Source organism: Marmota monax, unplaced genomic scaffold, assembly GCF_021218885.2.
Source record: "Marmota monax isolate L192 unplaced genomic scaffold, Marmota_monax_Labrador192_F-V1.1 WCK01_AAM20220418_F8-fsc00040, whole genome shotgun sequence".
Lineage (NCBI taxonomy): Eukaryota > Metazoa > Chordata > Mammalia > Rodentia > Sciuridae > Marmota > Marmota monax.
In genome coordinates, this window is record NW_026692782.1 from 6,870,635 (window position 1) to 6,892,195 (window position 21,561).

Sequence of the window (21,561 nt, forward strand, 5' to 3'; positions counted from 1 at the left end):
TGGTACAGACAGAATTTGAACAGAAGTTGACAAGATGAAAAAAATACATCAGTTCTTTTTTGCTCCTCACAAATGTCCTGGATTTTTATATTCATCTGCATCCTGTTCACTGAGAGGGGATTCTAGTACTTGTGTGGATAAAGTAGAATTTTCACTTTATTTTTATATATGTGTTATTCCAAGATTTCTAAGCAGCAGTGCTTTCAAGAATAGGATGATGGTGATGTTTTAGAGATCATGAAATCTTAATACTAAGGTTGTTTGAATTAATAATTAATTATTGTCTCAAATCAGAACATTGCACAATAAAAGCAAATATACATTTTCTCTTCACTGAAAAATTACAATGTAACATGTATTATTAATTTATTGCTGCATAACAAATTACTTCCAAATTGAGCAATTCACAATAGCTCAGGAATAGCTTGACTGGGTGGTTCTGGCTTAGGGCTTCTAATGCAATTGCACTCAAACCTGGCCTCCATCAATGAGAAGGCAGAACTGAGCCTGTTCCAATTTCAAGAAGGGCTACTCAGGTTGTTGAGCAAAAGCTTCAGTTTCTCCTTGGCTTTTGGCAATGGACTTATTTCTTATCATTTGGATCTTTCCTTAATACTGCTCATGATGTGGAAGTGAACTAGAAAGTATTATCCAAAGACAGTATGTAAAGAAAGCCACAAATATACAAAGTTACCTTCTATCAGCCAGTCACTAACATTGCAACCTTACTCTATTCCTTATTAAAAGTAGCAAGCAGTTCACTGGATCAGACAAAGGGGAACGAAGGAAAGGAAGAGGATGGGAATAGGAAAGACAGTAGACTGAATCGGACATAATTTTCTTATGTTCATATATAAGTACATGACCAGTGAAACTCCACATCATGTACAACCACAGAATGGGATCCTAATTGGAATAAGTTATACTCCATGTATGTGTAACATGTCAAAATATACTCTACTATCATGTATATCTAAAAAGAACGAATAAAAAAATTAAAAAAAAAGTAAAACACTAATCTAGTCACACTCAAGGGTAGGCTAATCACATTTACCTCTCAAAGGAAAAGAATCAAAAACATTTTTTGGACATTTTGAAATTGAAAGATGATACTACTTTTAATAACAGCATCTCCTATTGTTTAAACAATGATGTCTTCTCCAAAATACATGTTTGTTGATGGAAAAATAACAGTTCTGAAAAAATAAATTGGTATATTTCAAGGCAACATGAATGACCATTCCTCAGGACCACAAATTCAGTCAAGTTAATATGAGCTTCCAGAGGCTATGGGTCCCCAAGGACATGTTTCTTCTGCAAAGAGATTATGTAAGCCTTTTATAGGCCCCCAAAGTAGGCAGAGCCATCAGTTAGGTGAACTATAAAAAGGTGGGGGAAAAATGTTCTACAAGATTCAGATGTTTTTAATAAAGCAGAAAAAGTTTTGATAGAAAATACTATTTCATTCCCAGCCTTAAGATTTAACAGAGGCCAGATGTCCGTCAAACTTAGTATCTATGTATTCAGAGGTCACCAAAATGATGGTTCAGACACAAAAGCCTAAAATAGCCCAGTATAACTTCATCTCTCCACAAGGTCTCAATGACCAAAGTCTCAAACTCAGTCTCTTTGGAAAAACTTCAGTTTACATTTTGAAACTTAAGCTCTGATTAAGATGTGTGGCCTTTGGAAGATGGTTGAACCTTTCCCATGAATGAGATTAGCAATCTTATAAAGATTTGAGAGGATGAGTCATTCCTTCTGCCCTTATGTCAGATGAGGACACAGCATTTGTCCTGGAAGATTCACAGAAAGACTTTATGGTAGAAGTAGAGACTGGGGCCTTCACCAGACATCAGATGTCAGTGCCATGATCTTGGGCTTCCCAGCATATAAAACTGTAAGAAATAATTTTTTGTTCTTTATAAATTATCTAGACTCAGGTATTTTGTTGCAGCAACACAAACAGACTAAGGTAGCTACCATATAGTGTGAGCTTAGATATATTTGAAATGGTTATCTGTAAACCATAAAACTAGTCATTTTTTCCTTTTTTTAATTTCAAATTTGTCTGATATACACATATATCTCCACATTAGCACCTGTGGTATTCTGTCTTGCCTTAAGTACCAGATTTTCTTTCTACTGATTTAATTATGGGCCTATAATGTGATCATCTTTCATGTATTACTTTCTCTTCTCTAAAAATTGGAATTTAGGTTACTAATCCCAGAAACATTTTTTTTTCTCTTGTCAAAACACTCAATAGATTTTTACCCACTTTTTAAACTTGAGCTAAGAAATCCTGGTCAAAGTGGCAAGAAAATGAAACTGTATCCCACCAATTTAATGTTCGAAGGCAGAAAATTGTGAAGGACCATGAATTCTCTCAGATGTTCTTAACAATTAAAACATTTGAAAAATCAAATATACACACTAAGTTTATCTCTGATGAGTGCATTAAGGCAAACTTTTGCTGCCCCAAACATGATAGATTCAGCCATAATATGCTTTTGCTATTTTGCAATAACTTCTACATTAAACCAAATGATTCCATGTGCAGATTAACTGCTAAAACTAACTTATAAAAATAAAGGCTGTTAACCATGATAATTAGCCAGAATACAGCTATTTATTATAACATTCCATTTACCACAATTAGGGAAACTCATTCAATCTACAGCTATTCTCTAAGAGACTTAGGGATTTTTAAGTTAATAGGACCAAATAAATGGAATATAGTGATAGCAAAGCAAATTCAATCATTTGTCATTGAGGGGAGAGTCTGTACCTCTAAACTAAGCTGGAATCTCATTAGGATCTGAACCACATGGTTTGGTAAACCCACTGAAGTTATCATGTTATCAGCATTACAACCACCATCACCACCAACACCATCATCATCATGTTAACATTTATTGAAAACTTATTATGTAATATTTTGCATGCATTCTATAATTTAAACTATAAAACTTGTCCATTATATATGTCAGTCCCTTTAGTATTTCCATTTTACAAGTGAGAATTCTGGAATATAGATTAAGTAATTTTGTTCAGGATTATATTTCTAGGAACCATTAAAGGGGTTTAATCACCATGCTACATCAACCTAGTATAGATAGTGCTTCTCCCTAGTACAATATTGCCTTTACTAGATATGCCGTCTCCATTTTACATCACAATGCAACAAACGTATTTATCTTCTCACGCCCTTGGAAAAGGAGGTCTATAATTCTATAATTATTGAGTTATCATCAGGAATAATTATCAGGTATGTAATTATTATCAGGAATGTAATTTTAAAAACAGACCAGTGCATGGTAGGATATATCTAAGATCATAAGAGCTCTTTTCTTGTCCTTCTGTCTAACACTATTCTTTTTTTTTAAAGTTTGACAAAATAACACTGAAGTAAATGCAATGACTTTGACTAGTTTTAACATACTTGTTACTATTGCTGCCTTTGTCCCCACTCTCAATCCTCAGATAATCTACATGAAGATGTGCTCCTGCCATCAAATCTCTACAAATACTGTTCTCTTCAAATCCCTTGAAATCATAACATCCTTAGTTTTATTTATTTATTTTTGATTACCACTAAAAAATTTGTTATTCAGCGCTCTTTGCTTGCAGTAATGTCTAAGATGACTATAAAAAAATGTAGAAGGAAAAAATTCTCCTAAGACCTATTTACTGATAACTAATTTCTGTTCTATTTACCAATCCTTGAGGAGAAAGCGTGTTATCATGGTTAACAGCCTTTACTTTTATAAGTTAGTTTTAGCAGTTAATCTGCACATGGAATCATTTGATTTTTGGCTACACTTTCTGTCAGTTATTAGGGACCAAAACCTTTCATCAGAAAGCAAGTTAGTATCAGAGAGATGGGGATGGAGGGGTGGGTAAAAGAATATAGTCATTTGACCTAGACCATGAAAGTTTGAAATTTTCATTGTTTTTTTTTCATATATTGAATTCAAGATTCTATACATTGTGTGTATGTGTGTGTACATATATATTTATGCACTTATATGCATTATACATATATATTCTAGCCATATTTCTTACTAGTCATATTTTACAATTTCTGTTCTCTTTGTATCATTATTTTCTCTCATGTTCTGTTTGTATTTTTGCAATGAAGTTTGGAAGAAACCCTTGGGTCATCTATCCTCTCTTTAACGTGATTTTTCATTTTTATTTAGTCTACTCAATCTTTTTTGTTGTTGTTGTTGGTCATTTGCTTATTTCTGTACTCTCAATCCTTGGTATAGTCCACATGAAAATAAATAAGTTACTTATTTCCTAATTTTCTTTTACTTCAGTAAATAATTTCCTCATCCTCCAACAATTCTAATCGCTTCTTTTTTTCTTCCACAATGATTTGTTACTGTTGATTTATGGAGGTGACTCCATATGAGTGTCTCTGAGAGTATTCATTTCATTTACTTAAATTTATTCTCTCTCCTTTATTTCATCCCTTTTTCAGGGGCTAGCCTAGCTGGGTGTGAAATTTGCAAAAGGTAGTCAGGCTTCTGTTATTGTTACTATTAATTTTCTTCAACTTTTTGTTCATTTGAGATAATTTATTCATATTTGTGCTTGAAAGCTTAGATCAAATAGTACTGACAAATGTAATGCCTTTTAAAATGTAAATGTAAATTAAAGAAAAATAATTTTGTTGTTCATTGGTTGGAGAAGCAGGTGTGCCTCCAGGTAGCAGGTTACAGAGGTGCCATGTTTTCTGAATCCCGAGCCTTCTATCTTCTGTTGACCATAGTTGGCAGGGAACACAGTTTTCTTCCAGAACTCATTTCGGAGGTTCCACAGCTAGGCTTGCACTTTCAGCTTTAAGTGTAGACACATAGTTTTAGGAGGCTTAGAAACAACTATAAATCACTACATTCAAGTGGTTAAAATATACAAAATAGAAATAAATAGAGAAACTAAGTGCAAGTGTATCTATACCAATACAAACATAAGTATTATTGATCATCTGCCATGTTTCAGAAATGCCGTAAGCTAAGATAAGGGAAAACTAGGGAGCAGATGAATATGTGGGTGGAAGTGGTAAATTGTAGTAAATGAAAGAGTTCCATACTGTTATCTCACTTTTTGTGTACTCTGGCTAAGTCTGCATTTACTTTAAGGAGTTCCACAGCCTGAAACTATCATGCTTACACAGGCTTGTAGGTCCTACAGAACAGGTGTCAATGGCTATGTGCTGAGTAGCACCAGTGGTTCATCTTTGTTTCCATGACCAAACTCTAATTAAGCAAATCCAGGGAGTAGTGTTCATCATCAACCTCATCTGTAGAGTTTATAAGACATACAGACGCATGGTGCTCATGTCATGACTTTAGGCTTAGAACAATGGCTGTGGGATCCAGCCATCTTTTTGACAATGCCTATGTGGGATTCTTCTGTTCAACACCTTGAATTGAGAATCACTTGCCTACACAGACAAGGACAATAGAGTGAGAAAAAAGGAATATAAAAAAGAGAATTAAGGTGATAAACAGAAGATCACAAATAGTGAGTTGATTTGGTAAATGCATCAGGTTCTAGTTGATTGTGTGGCCACAAAACTCCTGCAGTTGCTGTTTCTTGATGCAGTAAGAATATTGCTGGAAGCTATCTCCCTGTAAAGTGGAATGACTGAAATTTACTCAGGGAAAGGAAACATTGAAGATAGAAAATAGTATTTATGCTTGAATTCATGGAATGCTTTAAGCCAGTGGGAGATAATTCAAATGAGTGTTTAAGCCTGATAAGTTTGGCAAAGAATTACAAATGTTCAATGTATTAAGAAACTGCCAAACTGTTTTTTTTTTTGTGTGTGTGTGTGTGTGGCTGTACCATTTACCCATTAGTAAATATAAGAATTCCAATTGTTTTGTATTCTCACCAGATCTTGGTTTTTGTCAGTTTTTTTTTAAAATTAATCATTCCGGTATGAACTTAATGGAAAAATATCAGAATGTAAATAATTCCCAGAAATCTTGAGTAGCACTTATTCCTATTTAGAAAAGACTCATTATTTAATTTGATCTTTAATGCACTGTAGGATGACCTAGAAGGAATGATGAGACAAAGTTAGCTACAGAGAATGAATTTTTTCATGTTTTTCCCTGTTTACCACTTTCAATTTCAGTTATTAACAACAACAAAATTAAAAAACAAACAAAATCTTAAGAAAATGTCAACAAATCTTGTCACAGGATGTTAGGTAATTTGGATATCCCAGGCCAAGAGAAATAAGCAGTTGGAAATTTTACTTGAATTTGTAAAATTATGTATCATTTGACATTTTTAAAATAAAATTTCTCTTTAAAACCTATTTACAAAAGAGAATAAACTTGATAAAAAACCATATTTATTGAACAAATGTTTCTAAAATGCCTACTTTATAAAATGCATTCTGTTAAGTACTGCTACAGCACAAAATAGAATGTGATTTGGTGCAGGCAGGGTAAGACAATTACACAATTATCTCTACTCCAAAGTAGATTGTAAATGTACCATGGGAGACATATATTGTGGGGTCCTGGAGTTTGGAAGCAAAAGCAATGACATCTGTTAGGGGAAATGAAAGGTGTCTTTGTGACAACAAAGAAAAGCAATTTGGCTTTGAAGAATGCTTAAGGGTCTGTCTGTTCATTTTGTTTAAATTTTTTGTTATAAAATGAATAAATTATTGTAAAAAGTTTGAAAAATCTAGATAAAATTTTAAAATTACCTAAAATTTCACTATGCACATAAAACCATAGTTAAAACTTGGTTAGATTTTACTTTAACCTATCTCTATATTGTGTCATATATTTGAGAACATAATCTGCATATACTTTTACATGCTGCTTTTAAAATTTAAAACTATATTAAATAAATGAATTCTACCATATTTAAAAAATTTCTTAACCCTGATGTAAATGGTTGAAGTTTCCATTATTCTAAGAGTGCTAAATACTGAGCAGGCCCCCTTACATAGAGTGCATTTAGATACTGTCTGAGGTTTTGCTATTTATATGAGTCACATATTGAACATCCTTTCACTTAAAGCCCTTTCTATATTTCTCTTTGAAAACTGATAGTCACTGGCAGGAAAACTTTGAGTAGAAGGACTATTTGAACTCAGTTTGATGGACATGAAGATCAGTGGGAAGAACATTAGCATCTCATACCTAGTGGTGCAGGAAGGCATTGTGAAATGAAAACCTGTCTGTCCATATTTACGGTAAGTGGCGAAAGTTTTTTTTAAATTTCTTTTGCAGAAAAATTTGGACCTAGAACACACCCATAGGTTGAAGAATTAGCGCAATAATTTTTCACTTGCTTCTTTAATGAATTTATATTATTGCACCCATTTTTTAACCTTTGGACTCCATGGTACAGTTTGAATACTCAAGTCCTCAAATTTTGCTAATAAGAGCCACAATCATCACCATCTGTATGTATTTGTATGGCAGCCTCTGCTCCTTCCTGTATTGTTTTGGTTAGTTCAGAATGAAACAATAAAGTTTTCCTTTAAAAAAATTGCTGTTAAAAAAAAAATAAAAAAAATAAAAAAATAAAAATAAAAAAATTGCTGTTGTCATTTTGCATTTCTGAAACCTCATCATTGGTTCAGCTCTACAGCATCCTCTTTGACATCTTCCCCCAAGTTTCCTCACATACTTTATTATTCTTATTCTTACTTTGTTAACTGACTCACTGTGCATCACTTTTGTCAAATACTGCCAGAAAGGTAGTGTAACAATATCACAAATACTGTACAACCATCACGTATCATTTGAAAAATCAGCATTGAAAGGTAAAATCTAGCCTTGCAATTACAGTGGGGCAAGCCTGTAATCCCAGTGGCTCCGAAGGCTGAAGCAGGAAGATCACAAGTTCAAAGCCAGCCTCATCAAAAGTGAGGTACTAAGCAACTCAGTGAGAATCTGTCTCTAAATAAAATACAAAATAGTACTGGGGATGTGGCTCAGTGGCCAAGTGCCCCTGAGTTTAATCCCTGGTAACCAACCCCCACCCCCATAAAAGGTCTAATCTAACTTGACCATGTTTTATTAGTCTTAGGCATGTTTTATACATGAGTATGAGCCCCCTCTCACTCTTATATTCTCTCCTTCCTTTTCTTTTTATTTCTCCCTACTTTTCTCTCACCATTTTTACTATTTGGCAGACTCTGTAGAATAGCATATAAAAAACAAAAACATAACTTACAATAAATTGGGCAAAATGTATCTTGCTTGTTGTGTATGCTAGCAGGGCTTATCAGTTCTGTTAACTTTATAAGCCTACCCTAGTATGATAGTTTCCCTTATGAAATTATTTTACTTTTGATCCAGATGGCAATTCCTTCCTTTTATACATAAATAATATATTTTTTCCACATACCTGAAATCACCTTTTTTAAAATGCACTTTTTTTTTCTTTTTTTGCTGGGCTGAGGATTGAACTCCGGACTTCACACTTGGTAGGCAAGTGCTCTACCATTGAGCTATATCATCAACACTTTGTGAAACCTTTTTGGAAAATTATCCATTAATTAATTTTATCATATACATAAAACATAAGAAACATAATAAAATGAAGAAGGCAGAAGGAAATAAAAAGACACATGTTAATTTAAAATCGAAAATTCTAAAAATATCAACTGCTATTCTAAAGAAAATAAAGGTATTGACAGATTATATCCAAATACCTATATTTTTGCTAAAATGAATAAAATACTTCACATATACCCCTTAAGGAGAGTGTCATAATAAAATGAAATTGCCTAAAATTTCATTAATTTGAAAGTACCTACATAAAATTTCAACCCTTCTATCTTATTAAATTATAGTCAATTTCAATAGAATTGGCAGATAGTAACTAGGGTCTTCAAATGTTCTTACCATACTAAGTCCAACTTCTTTTTACTACTTGAACTCTGATGTTTTTTTTTTAAAGAACTGAATATGTTTCTTGAGCTCAAGAAATATAGTTCAGGGAATGATTATAATTGACCCAAACCAGACAGTGTGTTCTTGCTCCTTGGCCAGTGATTAGCCTGGGAGTAGACATGTGACCAAGTTCTGACCTGTGGAATGTCAGTGGAGCCAGCTCCTTGGCTGCCTTCTACTTGGATCACTGATTTGGAAGTATAGCAACAGCTGTCTGGTCACCACAAGGTAGCATGCAAGAGCATGAAAATCAACAAAATATTGATGGTTGAGGAGAAAGGAAGGTTTCTATACTTCAGGAAAGATCATCATGCATCTGCCTATCACTGGATTTCTGTTTCTGCATGCCTGTTGTATTTTAGTCACTATAGGCAGGTTGGTTTCTTTTATTTTCAGTTGAAGTCATTTCTAATGTATGTAATTTTGATGTCATATTTTTGTTTAATCATGTTTTCCATGAATATTAGGAACTCTTTGAATACTGTTATGTGTTTTTGTGAATTTCTTTTTCTGTTCTTTCTTCAGATCTCAGTGATTCTGTTTATTTTAGTCCTATAAGCACCACCGTCATGTTATAACACATTTATGTGAGTTCTTCTTTACTTTCTGCTGTATGTCTTCTCTCATGTTTTGTACACTGGAACATAACGTTCCATAATGCTTGCTCTAGCTCATGAATTTAACACAAGAATACAAGATTCGTTCCCATATGTGATCAAGATTGTTTTCTACGTAGAGTGATGTTCTTACTGTCAACAATTCTTTAGCAAATCCAGACTCCTATGCATGTACTCCAAAAATAGAGCACAAAGAGTCATAATGCCCTTCACTGTATCTAAAATTATGAAATCATATTTTAAAGCTTAAAACAAAATTTAAAGATAATTAGGAGATTCTGTTCCTTTTTCCTTTTCCTTTTTCTCTTAACTCCACTAGGAGGAAGAGAAGAACAAAGAAATGTGTCTTGAGGCAAGGAAAAGAAATTGCCTAAACTGCCCTTGACGTACATTATTCAATGTCCACTGCTGTCTTATTTTTGTTAAATAAATGGACTTCATTCCTAATAACTGATGTGTAGAAATGACAAAGTATAATTTTCAAAAAGCTTTCAATGCTTTTCAGGAAGTCTAATTTCTAAAATTTTTAAAATATAAGATGATGCTATTTTATTCAAATCCTTAATTAGGTAGGAATAGATAAGATGTTAAATTTGATTTTGAAGTGCATTTGGAAAGCAGGCATTTAGTCCATTTGGAAAGACATTAAAAGGTATTAAAATGAAATTGCTGGTTAGATAAGTACAAAACTGCTTATTGTTTTACATGGCCATAAAACCATCACCTTTGGAGGTGTCTTTTCTACTAAACACAAATCTATGAGTCACATGTAATTTCACGGGTCTGGGTACAGGGCTGTCAATAGTAGATAATGGTAAAATAAAAACCAAATATATTCTCTTAGAGATTTAAGTAATTCTTGAGTGAGTTTATTGACTACATCCTGGTGTAACATTGAAAGGCCAATGGTGCATACCTGTAATCCCAGTGGCTTGGAGAGGCTGGGGCAAGACGGATCCTGAGTTCAAAGCCAACCTCAGCAACTTAGTGAGGCCCTAAGCAACTTAGTGAGACCCTGTCTCTAAATAAAATATAAAAAAGGGCTGTGGAGTGGCTCAGAGGTTAAGAACCCCTGGTTCATTCTAGTAACAAAACAACAATAACAACAAGAATAAAGTACATATTTAATATTTTGGGGTAATTTTCCTAAGTGTTAATTAAATGTTAAGATGGTTAATCAGAGTCACTGTACTATTAATAACCTTAAAAAATGTACAGAAGTATTTTTTTTTTGTAATGGGTATTGAACCCATTGGTGCTTTACCACTGAGCCACATACCTAATCCTTTTTATTTCTGATTTTGAAACAGGATGTTGCTAAGTTGCTGAGGCTGGCCTTGAACTTGCAATCTGCCTGCCAAAGATTTCCTTTGAGGATTGGCAGCTCTTGCTTCCTAAATCATTTTGGTGTTATGAAGTTGTAGCCAGATACCATCTCCAACTTTGTGTTAGCATTTTTCTGTGAGATTGAGTTGGGATATTCCTCTGAAGCTCATGAAATGAAAAAAAAAACCTAAATATAATTGTAAAATGCACTGGAATTTTAAGTTCTATGGTATAGTCGATTATTCATTACTATAATTCAAATAATGTACATTCTTTTTTTATCTACTATCTGTCTATTTATTTATTTTTTACTGGGATTAAACTCTGTATCACTCAACCACTGAATAACATCCCCAACCCTATTTTGCATTTTATTTAATACAAAATATTATTTAATACACTGAGTTGCTTAGCAACTTCCTTTTTGCTGAGGCTGACTTTGAACTTGGGATCCTCCTGCCCAAGCCACTAGGATTACAGGCAGGTGCCACCGTGCCCAGAGACTTTTTAAATTCATTTTAGTTATAATAATGTAAATTCTTTATATTATATTACCATATTGATTTGAAAGAAATCATTTGAAGATCATTGGTTTCAGACTAGAGATGAAAAACATTCTGGACTTTAAAACTAACTTTTAAAATGAGATTAAAAGTGAGTGCACAAAGAAAGATATTTTATTTGTCAATAGATATTTTGCTTTTGAACTGTCTTACTGTTGTTCTTGAGCCACTAATTGTGATAACTATCTGATTAAATATTTAATTTTAATGTAAGTCTTCTACATGATTAAAAATAGAAATATGCTTCAACAGCATTATAATTTTCCTCAATTAATCCTCAAGCTGAGGCAGTTGGTAGGAAAACTCATGTACAGATTTCTTCACAAAAAATGAAAACCTCAAAAGTAGTGGAACATTCTTGAATGCAGTAATAGCTATAGTAACCCAAATCAATCCTGTCTACCTGTCCCTAAGTTCTCCAGCCCCCTAGGGAAGCCATTTACATTAGTAGCTAAATAAATTCAATTTTTTTGCAAGAGTTCCTTAAAGACTTGTAGTCAGTGGTCACCTCCTGTCCCTTAGCTTCTTTCTGGCTCATGGTTCCATTTCCTCTGGCTGCCGCCCTTTCACTCTCTTACATTATTCTCCAACCTCACTAATGCAACACTGTGCACTTAAGACTTTTCCTGTGTTTGGGAGTGAGGCAGAGATGACAACATACCACACAGCAAAACCACTGCTTCCATTTCACTACTCAGCATGACAATTCTTAGACTGTTACGGCTCTTCCTTGTTTTAGAAAAGTAATTCTTTACTAGCTATTTCCAGTAAGGTTTCTCCATTATCTTCAAATACTTCTCTATGGTTCTACTCTTATTTGAATGCCACACACTTATTTCCCTCTTTCTTACCTCCCATTCCAAAAGTTACCATTGTATTCACTGTCTTATACAGGGACATTTAGTACATGGTCTCAGTGTCGCCCACAAAATCTTTGATTATCCCATGAACATTGACTTTTCCAATACAATTTTTTTTTCTTAAAGTATATTCTTATGGGAAAAAATCCAAGATCTCCACAATAAAAATCCTTCTATCCTCTAGATAACAGAAGCTAGGCCACATTTTTTAAAAAAAAAAGGTTACTGGTTTTATTTTTTGTTCTCCCTGTTATAGAATCAGGGTGAGGGCAATTCCCCACCTACTCTGTGGAAATCTTCTCAGCACATATGCAAAAAGAACAGAACACTGGTGTGCAGGGAGCACCTTTCTGGCTTCAGGTGGTCTTCCAGGGGATGGACCTGCTCCAGAGAACAGAGGCATGCTCTTCCCTCTTGTGCTCTCTTTTAAGACCTTGTAAAATGGTCTAGTGCAGAATGTGCTCCCGGGGAAGGAAGCCCATCAGTGCTGGCATTTGTCAGAATATGACCCACAATGTCAAAAGTCATCTGTGATGACACTGCTTTTATAAGCGGTTGTGATTATTTTAAAATGTTTTTTCAGGAAAAAATTCATTTTGCCCTTCCAATAGGCTTTCCTTAATCTATAATTATACTAGCTGACATTTGCACCCAAAACTTACATAGAACTCTTGGATTTTGATGGATGGGTGACTAAATGAATATACAGAATCAATGTTTTGCTTATTTGTTTAACAAATGTCTCAAACCTTTTGACCTAGGTGAAGCTTTCTTTTATTCCAGACTGTCAATTAAAGCCTACATAAAAATCTCAGCTAGTTAGATAGAGGCAAATGGTACTTGTTCCAAAATTGTTTGAGTAAGCTGTCTGATCTGATTGAATGAGGATGTTATGAAAAAGTAGCTGATCGTGAGTGAATTACAATTTAGTAAATATATTTAGTCTAGGATAACTGAGTTCTTCTTAACAGCAGAACAGAATCATTGGCAAGCAGCAGAAACATGAAATTGTATTTGGTAATAAATGGGATTGAAAGGTGCTTACTCTATAGGCTTTTGTTTAGTTCTGATAGTTCTGGTTCTGTATTTGCACACAGCTGTGTTTTTTTCATGTTGGGTTAAGGTGAAAAGTATTCTAAGGTACTTTTGGAATATTTAAATGAGTAAAGTATGGAATATTTACATAAGTAACCTAGTAATTTTCAATCACGCGGACTTGAAGACTAATACGTAAAATATTCTTGAGTTACAGCTATTTCTGACATTTGCAGATGACCGAGAAAGGTGGCAATGTTATCATCCTTTTAGAGTCAGGAATTTTCCCTTCAGCAACAAAGACCCTTACAGAGCCCCTCTGTCCTGTGGTTTTCCTCAAGGAACAAGATACCTGTAGGCCACAGATAAATCTTTTCTTTTTCAAACCTGTAAAAAACATACAGTGTGTGAGTTCTGTATTCTATTATTAAGCTCAGGATAATGAAAGTTTAAATATTTTCTTCATCAGTAATTAATCTAATCCATGGAATGATTTTGCTTTATTAATAGAAAAATTAACTAAACTTGATCATTCCTTTGTTAACAATTGGGTTCCAACTAATTAAATTTTCACGTAATTATTTTTCAATCTGCTGCCATTCCTTGTAAAGCATATTTTTTTCCTTCTTTTTCCATATTAGAATCACATACCCTTTCACCTTAAATTGGAGATTTAATGAAGTACTAATGAGACTTTCAGATTCAAAAGAAGGCTTAACAATGTTATTTTCCAAGACATTTAGAATAAAGAGCTGTAATTGCACATCATTTTTTCTTTGGCTATCCGACAGCTTCTCCTAAAAGATGTTTTTATTTCTAAACCAATGAATCAGCTGCTAGCATTATTACTTAAGATGCTTTCTTAGATAAAGGTCAAGTGAGAAGAAATTGTTAAGTTGAAAAAGGAAATATGCTTATGTGTTCCAATGCTGGTATCCTAATAAACACATTTTTAAAAATAGAGCTTCATGGAGTTTAGGTTTGTTCTGTCCTTGGAAAACATGTCCTATGTTGCTGACCCCAAGCAAAATTGACCAAGTGTCCTCATTGATTCCTTAGGCCTTATATAAAAAGCTTACTTAAATACAGAAATTATATTTTACTCCATTTTTCATTATTCCTTTCTGATTACATTTTACCAATTTTATTGTATTAGTTTTTATAGAGGGATTAGAAAGATGGGTCTGTAGTTCCTCTAGCATGTTTGATTGAAACTTGATTTTACTGTTTATATAATAGAAAAGTATGCCTCAGTTTCACAGATCATCCCTGGTGATATGACACAATTCCTTGGGACTGTTGTCAACCCTCTTGACTTTTGTCCTGGTGCTCTGGATATTCCTGCTCAGCCTCATCCTTCCCCCCTTCAAATCACTTAAATCATAAAATCGTTGTCAACCTTGCTGTTATGGTTTAAATATGAGGTGCCCACTAAAAGCTTCTGTTAATGCAGCAGTATTCAGAGGTGAAATGATTGGATTGTGAGAGCTGTGACCTAATCAGCTCACTCTAGTTTAAATGGACTGACTGGGTGGTAACTGTAGGCAGGTGGGGCTGGCCACAGGAGGTGGGCCTCTGGGGGCATGCCTGAAGGATGTGCCTTGCTGTCCCCCATTCCCCTCCCTCTCTCTTTCTCTTTCTTCCCTCTCCCCTCTTCCTCTCTTCTCTCTTTTTCCTGACCCTGCTATGAGCCGAGCAGGTTTCCTCCAAGGGGTCCTTCTCATACAGCGTGCTGCCTCATCTTGGGCCCAGAGCAATGGCTGTCTATGGACTGAGGCCTCTGAAACCATGAGACACACATCAGCTTGTCTTCTTCTAAGTGGTTTGACCACAGTGGTTAAAAAAAAGGGAAAACACTTATTTTTGTTTAAGATCTTGATCACATGTTGCACAATCAAATTTCAAGAGTCAGAGAGTAATGGGAAAATGTGATAAGGGATTGTGACGTGAGGAAATGATAGGAATTGTGATTAAACCATGGTTGGTAGATGCCCTACATTACAGGCAGCAGTGCAAATTAAATACTTTACAAAAGACTTTATAATTGATAAAAATATATGAAATATTTTTGTTCATCAAAGAAAACAGACCCTTGGTTAGATCTTTTCCACACTTCACTTATTTGTGATGTCTCTTCTAAACTGACAAAAGCCCCTAAAGATCAGCATTTTAAGCACCTTGTCCAGTGACACAGTACTAGGCAGAGCTATGATCTGGATCTAGGTCTGTCATTTAAAAAATCTTTGATCTTAGTCTGATAATTTATCATCATGTCTTATAAGGCGTTTAAAATGCAGTGACTTTTTCTTAAGGATAATGGAGATTCAATGAAGAGAGAAAAAAGGTATATTTTTAGAAGATATTTTCATTTATACAAAAAAAAATGAATTGCATACTGGAAAGTACAGCACAGCATGTTAACTACAGAGGAAACTTAGGAATTTAAACATTATAATAATGTTAAAAAATTATAATAAATTTGATAGGTTAAAAGTATTCATTTATTATCTCATAGTTCTGTAGTTAGAAGTCTCAATGGCCACCACTCAATAAATTACTACTGCAATTTCTAATTCTACCATGTCTGTCTTTATTTTAGGGCCTGTACTAAGTGCCATAGCAATATTAGCTCATTTAAGTCTTATAACAATTTTAATAGAGAAGTTATTAGTATTATTTGTTAAATGATAGAATTGGACAGTGATGATGATTGAAAATGACTCCATCAGGAAGTGAGTCTCTTTCCCATATGTTTCTCCCCCACACCTCAATTATGAATGTCCTTTTAAGTGTCAATGGACTGATTTTTAAAATACACAGCACATTTTATTTATTACATGTGACTGCTCCTTTAGCTGTTTTTGTCTATTTTTAATTTAGTTTTAATTAATACATTTTTAAAAATAACAATGTAATAAATGTATACCTAATGAATATTTTTGTCAGGACTCATCATATATTTTTGTTGGAATATACTTTCAAACACAAGAATCCCAAATTACATTTTTGTCATGAGATTTTTGGTGTGCATCATTTGCATATTGAAATTTCTAAATGTACTTTCCTTTACAGTAGAAAACAGAGAATAACTTTTAAGGATAATATAATCTATTGGGCCCAAAGAACATATATCTTCTTTTAAAAAAACATGCCTCTAGTTTTAGCATTTTAAAATGTAATGATGTAACATAATTTTATTAGCATGTATCTGAGTTATAGATATCCCTATTTGTTGCCTGTAACCAATGTATTATATAGAATTTAGAAAATTAAAGTCCAAAGAAAAGTGATTAAAGACATTATTTAAAATTTATCTGAGTTAAGAAATGAATTATTTATGGTGGCATTTTATGTGAAAGAAAAGACACACATACAAACTCAAACATATATACCTTATGTATCATATATGCAGCTTTGTAATTTGCCCATTTGCTTTCAGTTACATTTTTGGCCTTTGATGCTCCACCCTCTCAGATCCTGGTGTAAGTTGACCATCTCTTACTGAAATGCTTGGGACCAAACATTCTGGTTTTGGAATATTTGTATACACATAATTAGATCTTATAAGGATAGGATCAAAGGTTAAACATGAAATTCACTTATGTTCTTTGCACACATTATACTGAAGATAATTCATACAATATTTTTTAGTGCATTTGCATTTTAACTGTAATCTGTCACATGAGGTCAGTTGTGGAATTTTCCACATCTGGCTTATGTCTGCCTCAAAAAGCTTTGGAAGTTGGAGCACTTCATATTTCAGATTTTCTGAAGAGGGATGGATGCTCAGCTTGTACATATATTTTTTCCCTGAGTTAAAAATAATACCTGGGAATATGAAATAAGATGTTCAAGAAACACATGTGTCTTTGCCTCCCCTCCTGCTCTCAACCCCATAAAATAGCAGAGAAGACATGTTTAAAAATAATAAATCTGTTAACACTTCTAGAAAGATAGAAAAATATCTTTAAAAAGCTCAGAGCCCAGGCTCTGGAGACAGAAACACTGGCACTTTCAAAGTTTGACTCCCCACTGGCTGAATGATTTTACACAGGATACCATGGTGTACCTCACGTTTCTCTCTTGTGAAATGGGGGACAATACTGGCACCTTATGGAGCTATTGTATTGATTAAATGAGAGAAATGTGGACTATGAGCTCGGCATAGTGCTTAGGACATGGTTGATGTTTCATAAATGTTAAAGGTTGTGATCGTTTTTGTTGTTTATCTTTCTTCTTTACCTCCTCTTTTTATAATCATTATCATTACCATCATCATTATCATCATCTCTATCAGAAGGATTATTATTTGCTCTCAAAGGAAGTTAAATACCATACGACATCTTATTACTATTCTTTCTTCCCAGATACTTTGTTTCATTGACTTCTTTACACTATTTCCTTGATTTCTCCCTTTCTATTTTTCCCTATAAATAGTCAAACATGCTGGCAGATCTTCCATTAAAAATATTCATTTAAATCTCCTCCTTCTGGATATTGCCCCTATTTATCTATCTTCTACCAAAGCAAACATTTTTAAAATAATTGTCTAAACTCATGCTCACTTTCTTCCTTGCCTTCTGACTTCAGCTCACTCCCCTTTGGTTTCCCTGCTCCTACTTCTTGGGTCTGGATCCCTTCTCACATTTCTAAATGTAAAGCCACGAAAGCTCAGAGTTTTATTTTCTTTCGTTCTATCTATAGAACTAGTGCCAAGATATGTTTTGTTCCAGCAGACACTCTACAAATATTTGTTGAGTGAATGGACACAGTTTTCAGTCTTTTTTCTCATAACTTTCAGCATTAGTTAATTTACCTGGCAAATTTAATTGGCAAATAATAATAATATATGTCTATGGGATATGATATCATCTTTTGATAAATGTATATGCATGGTAGAAAAATTAAATAAAACGAATTAACATTTATCACCTTACGCATTTATATTTTTATGATGAGAATATTTTAAATGTACTCTTCTAGCAATTTTGAAATATATAATTCATCATTATTAACTTTGATCACCATGCTTAGCAATAGATCCCTGAATTTATTCTTCTTTTCTAATGAAATCTTTTTACCCTTTGACCAAAAGTGGCCCTGGGCCACTTGAACCATTTCCCCAACCTCCTGCTCACTCTTGCCTCTGGAAATCACCAGCTTACTTTTTCCTCCTACATTTCACCTCTAGGTGAGATCCATGCCCTGTTTGTCTTTCTGTGACTGGGTTATTTCACAAGCACAGTGTCCTCTAGGTTGATCCATGTGACTGCAAAGAACAAACACTTTTTAAGGCTATACAAGATTCCACTGAGTATTTATACCATGTTTTCTTCATCTGATCATCCAGTGATGGACATTTAGATTGTTCCTGTTTCTTGGCTGCTGTGAAAAATGCTGAAATGAGTGTGGAAAGTCAGATTCCATTTTTTTAATCATAATCATTGTATGAATTAGTAGGTTTAACTGTGACATTTCCATAAATGTATCATGTTTTGAGAAGTGTCCATTCAGGTAATTTGCTCATTTAATGCTTGCATTCTTGTTCTTATTATCTTTTTAGTTCTTTTTATATTCTGGATATAAATCCTCTGTCAGATGCATAGTTGGCAAAGATTTTCTTCCTTTCTGTAGATTGTCTCTTCACCCTGTTGATCATTTCCTTTGCTGTGCCTAAGCATTTTAGTTTGACATAACCCCATTAGTTAGTTCTTGCTTTTATTTCCTGATACCTGTTACTTCCTAACATAACTTCTAAATATTGAGGCTCAGTGATAGACTTGCCCACCCATTTTTTAGCTTTCTATCTACTCTTATAATATTAAACACCTCCTATATGCCAAGGAATGCTAATATTTATAACTCCATGTGGCTCAGATCTTCAGAGCTCCAGCCCACATCAGTTTACTTGAGGTAACTCAAATCTTTTATGCCTAAATTTTATTCTCCCATATTTATTTATGTTTATTTTTATTCTATTTTTCTCCATTTCATTTAATGGAATTTTCATCTCATGGTAAAAAGTAAGGAGTTGTCTTTGATGTTTTTCTCTCTCTCATCTTCTCTACGTACCCTGCCAGGAAGCTCTCCATTTCACTGGGGATCAAAACCAGCGCTGTGGGTGCCAGGCGAGTGCTCTAGTACTGAGCTAGATCACTAGCCCCCAACTCTGTCAATTCTATTCTAAAGTGTTCTATAGCTTTAAGCTACCAACTTCTCTTTATCTTCACAGATGCTGATAAATTATACAACCTTTCTCGCACTTCAGGCAAATGTTAGTTTTCTCATCAGTCACACAGTTTACACTCTTGCCTCTTTTTAGTCAATACTCTATACTATAATCTAGGTGGCATTTCAATTTTCTCTACATACCTAAATAGTACAACAGAATCTTTTTGCACTACTTAACAATTTTCAAGAGAAAAGTAGTTTACATTTAGTTGTATGTAACTTGAATAAACAAAAGTTTTTTTTTTTTTCAAATAACTCACCTCAGAACCTATAAGGCCTGTTTATCCTTTTTCACTATATATTTAAATACTTCCTGTTTTAGGGGTTGTATTTCTTCTCTTCATTTATTCTAAAATTGCACATTCTTTCCATGAAATCTAAATTTTATTCTAGAGGCTACTCAGTAAAATTTAGAGATTTTTAAAATATCAGTTAAATATTCCAATAATGCAGATACATGTTAAGTTAAGAGGATTGATTTTAGGGGAAAAGGCAATGATTCAGGGAAGGCAAAAATGCAATGTGTAACAACATATTTATATAGTGAGGACAATTTTAACATTGTTATGACTAAAATTTTATTTTTTTTGGGGGGGGTCATTCTTTGTTCTCCATGAATTTGGATCTCTTTGCCTTAGTGATAGTTTCTTTTTATGTCAGAATTTCCAAAAATTTTGTCCTGTGGCACCCTGTAGTGTCAGACTATCTGGCCTCTTCTCTCCTGCCTAGACTTTATGTCCCAGACCTGCCTTACATTTGGGTATGACGAGGTTCTAGACAGGGCTGTGTGAAGATTCTACCCCTGGGCCACAGAAGACTCCTTTGTGAGAAGGATGAACACGGAGATCCAGGAAGACACATTTTCAAGATGGCAGAATCACAAATCGGAAGGCAATTATCCTTGAATTACCATTTGGTAGAGAGCCATCTGATCAGGAAGCACATTTTGTCCTTCACTTGAGCAGAGAAACTAATATGTTAAGTCATTGAGAGTTTTGGCACTTTGTCAGTCAAAACAGCATTGTCATAACTAATCCTAATGCCATAGAATGGCAACCAGATTTTCTTGCTTATTCAATTACAGTTTAGAATACAAGGCAGCTTTTAAATGCACAAGTTCCATTATCCAAAGCTCTTATTTCCTTCTCCTGAAATGACATTGCTCTTATCTGACTCTGTATAAGGAATATTACCCTTTTTCTCTTGCTTGAATATTGTCCTGCTTGAGAGGTTTGGCGGTTATCCCTAGACTGATGTTAGGTAGGCAAATCCAAGTAAGGAAGATGAGATTACTGTTTTTTTTCTTGGGAACTATCTTAGATGGCATCTGGGAAGACCTGGAAAGATATTAAGGTATATTTCTGTATTTTATCCATGAAGGTTTAGATTTAGGTTTATACCCTCCTTCTAGATTCACAGGACTGGACTCTAAGGAAAGCTCTTATTTCCCAGTTTGTGATGGGGGTTTAGGGAGACAGAAAGACAGAGTCTAACCCAGAGTGTCAGAAGAAAGGACTTTTAATAGATGTTACTTAAACCTTGTTACTCTTCTCCATAAAACCCTTCAAATACTTTCCCATTGCAATTGAGTCAAATTCCATAGTCTTGGTAAGATCAGCCAGGCACTGGCCCAACCCACTTCTCCAGCCCCTTCTTAGACTTCCTTGATGATTGCATTTCTTGAAGATATGGTACACTCTGACATACACAAAATTGCCTATGCCCAGGAAAGCTCTACCCCGATTTTTGCTTGGCAGCTGTATTTTCAAGGCTAGACTTAAATATACCCTTATCCAGCATGGTTTTATCTATTTCCATCCCACTCAAATTTGCTTTCTTTTGATTTTTTTTTTAAATAAAATACATTTTTCCTTTATTGAAACTATCACAGTTTTCATTTATAAGTTTGATTTTATGGTGATTTGTTTAATATTGTCTGTTTTATCCACATCTGCATTTACTTCTGTTGCCTCTAACACAGGAA

At 34.1% G+C, this 21,561-nt stretch overlaps 1 protein-coding gene across 12 annotated transcripts in view; it reads left to right on the forward strand.

Moving 5' to 3' along the window:
• Nucleotides 1-21,561, forward strand: part of Marchf1 (membrane associated ring-CH-type finger 1) — a 756,948-nt gene that overhangs the window by 145,957 nt on the left and 589,430 nt on the right. For 2 of the 12 annotated variants that reach the window (XM_058580390.1, XM_058580383.1), the window contains exon 1: nt 6,843-7,234. The exons of the other annotated variants lie outside the window; for them this stretch is intronic. The gene's annotated coding sequence lies outside the window, so the exon portion shown is untranslated. Of the gene's footprint in view, nt 1-6,842; nt 7,235-21,561 lie in introns of those variants that run through there. 12 annotated transcript variants of the gene reach the window in all.